An 8573-nucleotide genomic window follows, 5' to 3' on the forward strand; every position below is an offset into this window, starting at 1 on the left:
ATATATATATATATATATATATATATATATATATATATATATGTATATATATATATAGGGCTAGTTTGCCCGTCCTGCCAAACCTCATCATGCCCTTCAAGGGAGAAACCCGAAAGATCACCTAGTCACTAACACCAAAACATAAAGTACGATGCTTGTGGTCAGCATTACTCTAGCGCCTGCTCTAAGCTATCCTCAGCCTATCCTGGATTACCTGAACTCTCACCAAAGACTCATTGAGTAAATTCGTGTCCTAAGCTCCAAGAACTCAAACCAACCAACTAGAATGCGATAATGACTACCATATATGGCCTCAAATTGGGCCCTCTCAATGGTCGAGTGGTAACTATTGTTGTACACAAACTCTGCCAAGGGCAAAAACTTATCCTACTGACCCCCAAACTCAACACACAAGCCAAAAAGATGTGCTCAAGAATTTGTATAAGGCACTCCAACTGGACATCGTTCTGTTGGTGGAAGAAATTCTTGAGATCAACCCTGGTGCCCAACTCTATCTGAAATGCTCTCTATTAAACTGGATGTAAAATGAGATCCTTGATATAATATGATAGACACTAGCCTATCATAAAGATAGACTATCTCCTGAATATTAACATGGGCCAACCCCTCTACACTGAATATAGATCGAACTAGGAGGAAGTGAGCATACTTAGTCAACCGATCAATGATGACCCATGTACTATCACTTCCCTGGGATTCTGAGGCAATCCCATCACAAATTTCATGGTGATGTGCTCCCATTTCCACTTGGGAATGGGTAATATCTGAAACTCCCCACTAGGTTTCTGATGCTCGACTTTCACCTGCTGGAAACTAAGGCAACAGGACACATACGTAACACTATCTCTCCTCATGCCGTCCCACCAGTAACGCTTCCTCATTTCTCTATACAACTTTGTTGCCCAAACGAATAGAATATCTGGAATCATGGGCCTCATAAAGAATCAACTAAATCAAGCCCCCAATTCTATGAACACACAAACGGAAGTCAAATTAGACAACCACATCTGAGCCTAAAGTAGCCTAAAAACCATCACCCTGTAATAGTTGGTCTCTGAGGGCTGCCAATGATTCATCCTCGTACTATCTAGCAAATATCCAATCAAATAGTGAAGATTGATCCCCAATAAAGGCCAATTCTCATATGGATTCTGCAATAACTAATTTGTTCATCCTGTTAGCTAGAAACTAAATGTCTAAAGCTAGAGGTCACTTCACGGTAGTAATCCAAGCTGCCCATACTCATTACCTTCCGACTCAAGGCGTCCTCTACAACATTCTCCTTGCCATGATGATACAGAATAGAGGTTCATAGTGTGCCAAAAGCCCAATCTAGCATCGTTACCTAGAATTAAGATCCCTCTAACTCATAATGCACCGTAGGCTGCGGTGGTTGGTGTAAATCTCACAATGAACCCCATATAGGTAGTTCTTCCAAAGATTAAGCGTGAAAACAACCGCCTCAAACTCTAAGTAATGAGTTGGGTAGTTGTACTCATGAAACTTAAGTTGCCTCGATGCATAAGCAATATTCGAGCCCTGCTGCGCCAACACACAACCCAAAACAATGTGGGATGCGTCACAATAAATCATGAATTCCTCACCCTCAACTGGAGGATTCAATATAAGATCGATTGTAAGCCACTCCTTGAACCTCCAAAAGCCCTCCCTGGAACATACAAAAGGAGCACCCTGGAAAGTTATTCGAGTCATAGGTGCAAAAATGGTGGAGAAGACCTCAACAAAATTCCTGTACTATCCAGCTAGTCCAAGAAAGATCCTAAACTTAGTCATAGAAGTGAGACTATCCCAACCAATAATGGACTTAATCTTCGTCGATCCACCATAATACCTTCCTTGGACATTACTTTTCCTATAAATATCATAGAATCCAACCAAAACTTGCACTTTGAGAAGTTGACATAAAGCGGTTGGTCTCTCAAAATCTGGAGCACAATCATCAGATGTTGCACATTCTTCTCTGTGCTCCATGATTATACAAGAATATAATCGATGAAAACTATAACGAAAGAGTGTAGTTAGGGCCTGAATACACGGTTCATAAAATCCATGAAGACAATAAAGCTATTCGTCAACCCAAAGGAAAATACTAGGAACTCATAATGGACCTAATAAGTACTAAATGCAGTCTTAGGGATATCCGCTGCCCTAATCTTCAGCTAATGGTACCTGAACCTCAGTCAATCTTAGAAAATACAACAACACCCTAGAGCTAATCAAAGAAGTTGTCAATGGAAGGTAGGGGATAATGGTTCTTTACTATCATATTGTTTAGCTGCATGCAATCGATGCACATCCTCATAGACCCGTCCTTCTTCTTAACAAATAGAGCAGGGGAACCCCATGAATCCCTAATCCAGGAGACCCTAAAGCAGAATATCGAGCTTTTTAAGTGCTACTGGGGACATACGTCATGGTGAAATATAAATAGGACAAGTACCCGACTCTAGGTCAATGGAGAAATCAATATCACAGTGTGGGTGTAGGCTAGGTAGGAAATACATCACTAACCTCTCAAGCTACAAATATTGAATCAATCGTAGGGCCCTCCCTACTAACATCTCTAACATAAGCCAAGTAAGACAAATATCCTCTTGCTACTAACCTTCAAGCCTGAATGTAGGAGATCAACCCAATCGCATGCGACTACAAGACCCTCACCACACCACAACTAATGGAGTACCATACATGTCTAAGGTAAAACTCTTGGCATAACAATCCAAAACTCCTCGGTGAGGGGATAATTGATCCATGCCGAGGCTCGTGTTAGAAAATCCAACATATAAAGAAAAGTAAGATCATCTTGAGTGTCTTTCCCTTGAATAGTCACCAAAATATATGTAAAGATCTGATCCACTAAAAAAGAATCACCTACTAGGGTCAAAAATCGAAACATCGCTGCTAAGGGCTCAAGACTCATACTCAATCGAGGAAAACAATAAACAAACACATAAGAATAAGAGTGAAACAAATGAGATTCCATGAAACCAATTGAGACATATGATGCACAAAAATCATAAACAAAATGGAATCTTCCTAACGACATAATGTAGACACTTGAAGGTATGTCATAGACGTCTCCACACCAATCCATAGGACTCTACTAGTTAGCTTAATACAAGTGAGATTGGTGAACCTGGTATTCTTGTCACGACACAATTCCTTGAGTCATGATGGAGACTACTATAACCCACCAATAGGAAATCCAGCTTGTATCTCGGAACAACTAGCAATGGGCTAAACGGTATAACCCAAGTGGCAGAAACAATGACAACAAAAAGAAATACAGAAAGAAAAAAGAATGCATACATAAGAACTGAATCCCTTCCGAGCTCTACCAACTGAGCTATATCCCCCCGTGCCGTTTTCTCTTTTTTTCTTCAATGGTAGGAAATAGGCATCAGCGGAGGTATATGGGAGGAAACCAGTCTGCAGTAATTCAAATTGTGGACCTATGTTTTAATAACGATGAAGGGTTACTATACTAGAAGGGAAAGGGCTTCAGGAGAGAAACACTTGGAAGTCACAAGTACAGGTCCATACTAAGTGTACAAGTCTCAAAAGTGACAACCATACAAAAATATGTGCAACTACAATGGAAATATATCAATTACAAAAGACGAGAGAAAAAATATATGCATAGAAGGAGATGCCGATGATAAGGACTTTGTTCTTACCTTTGCCTCTGGATACTAGCAGCAACTACTCAAATGGCGAAGCTGGTGACTGGTGCTAGGTCCTTCATCACAAAATAGATGTAGAGTGCAGTATGAGTACCATTGAAAAGGTACCCAGTAGGAATTATAGGCCAACTGAGCAAAAAGGTAAAAATAGAAGGAAATGCTAGAATAAAACACAGAAAAAGGTCATGAACAAGCCTATGGTGACTACTCCAACTAGTCTCCATAAGTCCATGAGATACACTCGTGCGCAAATTGAAGTAGAAACCCGAAGGTACACCCATAAGCCCGACAAGTACACAGAGAAGCTAAACTAAGACTAGAGGAGATTTGTAAACCTAAAGCATTATAGAAATGTCAACATTCTTGAGCTATGAATGAAAGGAAACATAGATCCTGGACCTCAAACAGCGGGTGGGTCTTTCTATAGTAGATACGCCGATTGAGATAAAATTTACAAAGGATAGCACAGAGCTCGAACCTTGAACTGCAGGTAAGTCTGCCTATAGTAGATATGTCGATAGAGACAAATTCTACAAGGGAAAGCACAAAGTCCAGACCTTAAATGGAGGATGTTGACTACCATAGATTAAGTGATATAACCCAACAAGCAGAAGATTATGTATATCGACCCCATCATAGGAGACTAAATAAGTAGAAGTAGGAATAATAGAGCCCAGACCTCAAACTGCGGGTGAAACCTCTAGTTAAGTTACCATGGCAGCATAAAGCTTCCAAATAAGATATCAAATGATTCCTGCAACTAAATGTTATGGGCAACTCTTCGTAACCATCTTCTCATGATGGCAAGAAACTCACACTAAAGTCGTATGTATCACCGAAATCACTCAAATAGGCGGCCAAAAATTCTTAAAGTTCGAATCATACTGAAATTATGGATGTTAATTCCCCACAAATGAGTTAGTACCTATCTTAGGATCATCTCTATCAGACCCAAGTCTACTATATCAGTCTACCAGGACGTACATCGCTCAAAGTTATAGTGGGGTGGAAATAATATAATCTATTGGCTCTAAAAAATGATCAGTCTATGGAATCACTAGTGTATGTCTATACTAAGTCGAAACATGCTCCAACGGCTCACAAGTCAAAACTAGACCAATCAAGGAAGCAAAGGATGATCAAATATAACAAGTCGAGTACACATTGAACCCGAAGACAAACTAAATATGAATTTTATCGAACATGGTATGTTAATCTAGTTCCCCGCCCCAATATTCAAGAAAAATCTACATAATTTCACACATTCAGATTCAGTCTAAAATAAAATGGAAGTGGTGGCCTACCTATATGCTGACCACACGCGCTCCAAAAGACTCTGTCGGAGCTTTTCCATTCCAAATGGCCTCGAATCGCTGCCACACTGTCAAAAACTGAACCACAATATTGTTATGGTTGTTACGGTTGTTTAGACACTAAACTCTCAAGATATAGAGATGGACTAATTCTGGGGTTAAAAACCAAGAAAGTGGGATCTGTGTTGGAGATTCAAGAATTAACGCCTAAAGTAGGTTCTAAACATCTTCTCAAACTTATGTTCCGAGGGTCGGAACACAATTCGAGGCTCGAAATAGTCCCAACATGAATATCCAACAAAAAACCAAAAATTACACTAAAAATAAACAACAATGGAAGATGCTAATAAGGCCATTTTGGCAAACTTATTTATGATATATTAAATCTCCTTTGAATTGCGTAATTTATGTTAGATGGTTGTTTCCTTTGTTTGAGATTGGTATATGATGAAGTTATGTAACAACTATATGAAGTCTATGTATACTATATGCTTATAAAAAGTTATAAATTTTCCGCTAAAATTAACCATACGAATATGATGAATGCAAGAAGAGTCTTGTCTGTGACCTCTGAGAGGTCAACAACGCCGGTTGCGATTCGGATTCTAGAATCCGAGTCATGACAAACTTGGTATCAGAGCATGATGTTAAATTACCTAAAAACTAAAGATCAACACAACCACGTTATGTAGTTTCTAACTTATGGTTGTGAAGCGTGCCACAATGATGACTTAGAGACTACGCAATGATAGGAAATAATCCCTTCGTATGCTCTTTATCGTGCTATCTAGAGCTTTGACACTTTGTGTCATTCTAAGTATCTAACTTTCTTCTTGTGTGAACACATAGAAGAATACACACAAGAATTAGTATGACCGAATGATCTAAGGCACCAGACTCAAAATCTTGTCTTCTCAAGAAGGGGCCATAATGGAAATGCCCATCATGAACGAAAGACGTGTGGTGAGTGTGGATGTTCGCATGGAGGTGAATGCATGGTAAGTTCTAAAAGCCTGTTATGAGTAATAACGAAGAGGAGAAGGCTATGTTGGCTGCATACCAACTCAAGGATATGTCTAAGGTATGAATTTGCTTCATAAGTGTTATCGTACAATAGACTATAGAAACAAGGTAGTAAGGTTTCAGTTTCCAAATGAGTTAGAGTTGAGATGGAAAGGGTGTGGTTCAAATCCAACAATCCAAATAGTTTCAAATCTTAAAGCCAACAAGATGTTATTTAAGGGGTTAGGAGTCGATGATAACCTTTCTTACAAAGAGGTTCTCATTGAAATTCTAGATTGCCAAGTAAAACGGTTGAGGAACAAGGAGGTTGCCTCCGTAAGAGTATTATGGGGAAACCACCTTGTTGAGGAGAAACATGGGAGGCCAAGGCCAATATGAGATCCCATTACCCTCACTTGTTTAGCTCTTAAGGTTAGATATACTCCTCCTAAGTCTGATTTTGTTTAAGAAACTCTAAGTTTTAGTGCAATAGTCGACTTGGTGTTGTAAGTCCATAATCGTATGTGTAATAATTGCACTATGTGAGTTACAATGAATTCATTTTGCATTTCATGTTGCTATTTTTGTATAGCTTATTACGTGATTGTGTGTTGCATGTGTGTAATGTGCATTAAGTTAAAGTAGAATTGAGAAGTAAGTTCCTTAATTTTCAATAAGAAGCTTCAGATATGCTTAGAGTAGGTGCATCATTCAGAGTAAGTCTTGAATTAGACATTCACGAACATAAAGTTCAATCATGCTAAAGAGATTTCCGAAAATTTCCCTCTTCAGTTTAAAATGATAAGTAGTGTCATTCGGCGATGAATGTTTCTGAAGGGGAGATAATGTAACATTTCGGAAAATTACATGCCTAGTGAACATCCAATAGGTTTTTAAGAATGCGTATTGGGGGAACATAGGCGTCCCAATGCCAGTATTAAAAAATATTGGGCATTGTATATAAAATTGGCTAAGGGGTATTAGTCAATTTCTATATTTACCCAAGTAGGCATAACATCATCCAAGCTTGTTTAGAATCGTACCTGCAATGAAGACCCTAGGCAAAAATTATAAATTGTTTTGATTCACAACCCAATGCATTAGGTACTACGCATCCAAGTGTCAAGCCTAGCACCATAGCACATAACCATTTAAAATGATAATGTAGATGAAGCAGTGCCCAAGGACATAGTGAGGATCCTTGGGATGATAAGTAAACATTCCCAAATGAACCATAAATAATAGTTAGTTATGAAAGTACAACGAACTGATGTGCAACCACATGTGCAAGACATGAGAAGAAGCGGCCAAAGGAGGGGACCATCCTAACCGAACTTGGTTAGGGTAGTTAGGGGGGAAAACGTGCACAAGGGACCACTCCATGTGGGGCCTAACTTTCTAACTAATTCTAGACTCTAACCTACTACCCTAACTGTCTAACTAACCTAGGACCAAACGAGATAAACTAATTAGTACTCACGACAACCTAAGACTTAATTGGGTGACACTAACCTAGTAACTAGTTGAAGAGACAACCTAGTACCTAACTTAGGATTGTACAAAAGGTTTGTTTGATCCTAACAACTTAGGGATACTTTAGTAATTATTATAGGTTACTTCATTAAATAATTTAACAACTTAATTAATTAATTTTAAAGGACAAAACCGAAATTACAAAGCAATTTCCAGATTTCAGATAAGACAAGAAAAAGACAACCTAGAACCTAACCTATGATGGTCCAAAGGGTTAGTTATGGTTATAACGACTTAAGGGTACTTTAGTAATTACCCAAGTTCACCTAATTAATATAAATTTTCAATTTAATAATTAATTTAAATGGTCAAAACGAAATCCTTACACAAACCTAGTAACTACTTCAAGAAACATCATAGTACCTAACCTAGGATGGTCCAAAAGGGTTAATTATGGTTCCAATGACTTAGGGGTACTTTTGTAATTACCCTATGTCCCTTAATTAATGAAATTAGTCATTTTATTAATTAATTTAAAAGGTTCAAAATGAAATTCTTAGGAAAAATTTCAGATTTGACTAAATATTGTGTTTTCCTAGTTCTAGTCAATCTAGGAGGGGATTTTTAGTAATTAATTATTTTATTTATTTAATTAACTTATTAAACCCTAAGTTGAATGAGTTAATATCATTTCCTAATACTTATAATCACGATCCAACTCACAAAAATGGCAAAGCAAAAGAGTAAGCAGGGGAACGAAAGAAAAATAGAAAATTCCATTGATTCTCATAGGTGATTTCAAGGCTTTCTTCAAGGTTTTGTCCAAGGTGGTCTTCGTCGATTAAATTCTACATAAGGTATGAGTTTCTCTCCTGGAATTCTTTCTCAAGATAATTTTCTTTCAAACAATTCATAAGATCTTCGAAACTAGGGTTGTTCCCGTCATTCTTGTTGAACTTCCCTTCCCTAGTATCCTTTTACGATTTAATGTTGAATAGGTTAGAGATCATGTGGTTGGTATGTGGTTCTGGCTGATATTAACTTTTATTTTCCTTTAATT

This window comes from Solanum pennellii, chromosome 8, assembly GCF_001406875.1.
Source record: "Solanum pennellii chromosome 8, SPENNV200".
NCBI classification, from domain to species: domain Eukaryota; kingdom Viridiplantae; phylum Streptophyta; class Magnoliopsida; order Solanales; family Solanaceae; genus Solanum; species Solanum pennellii.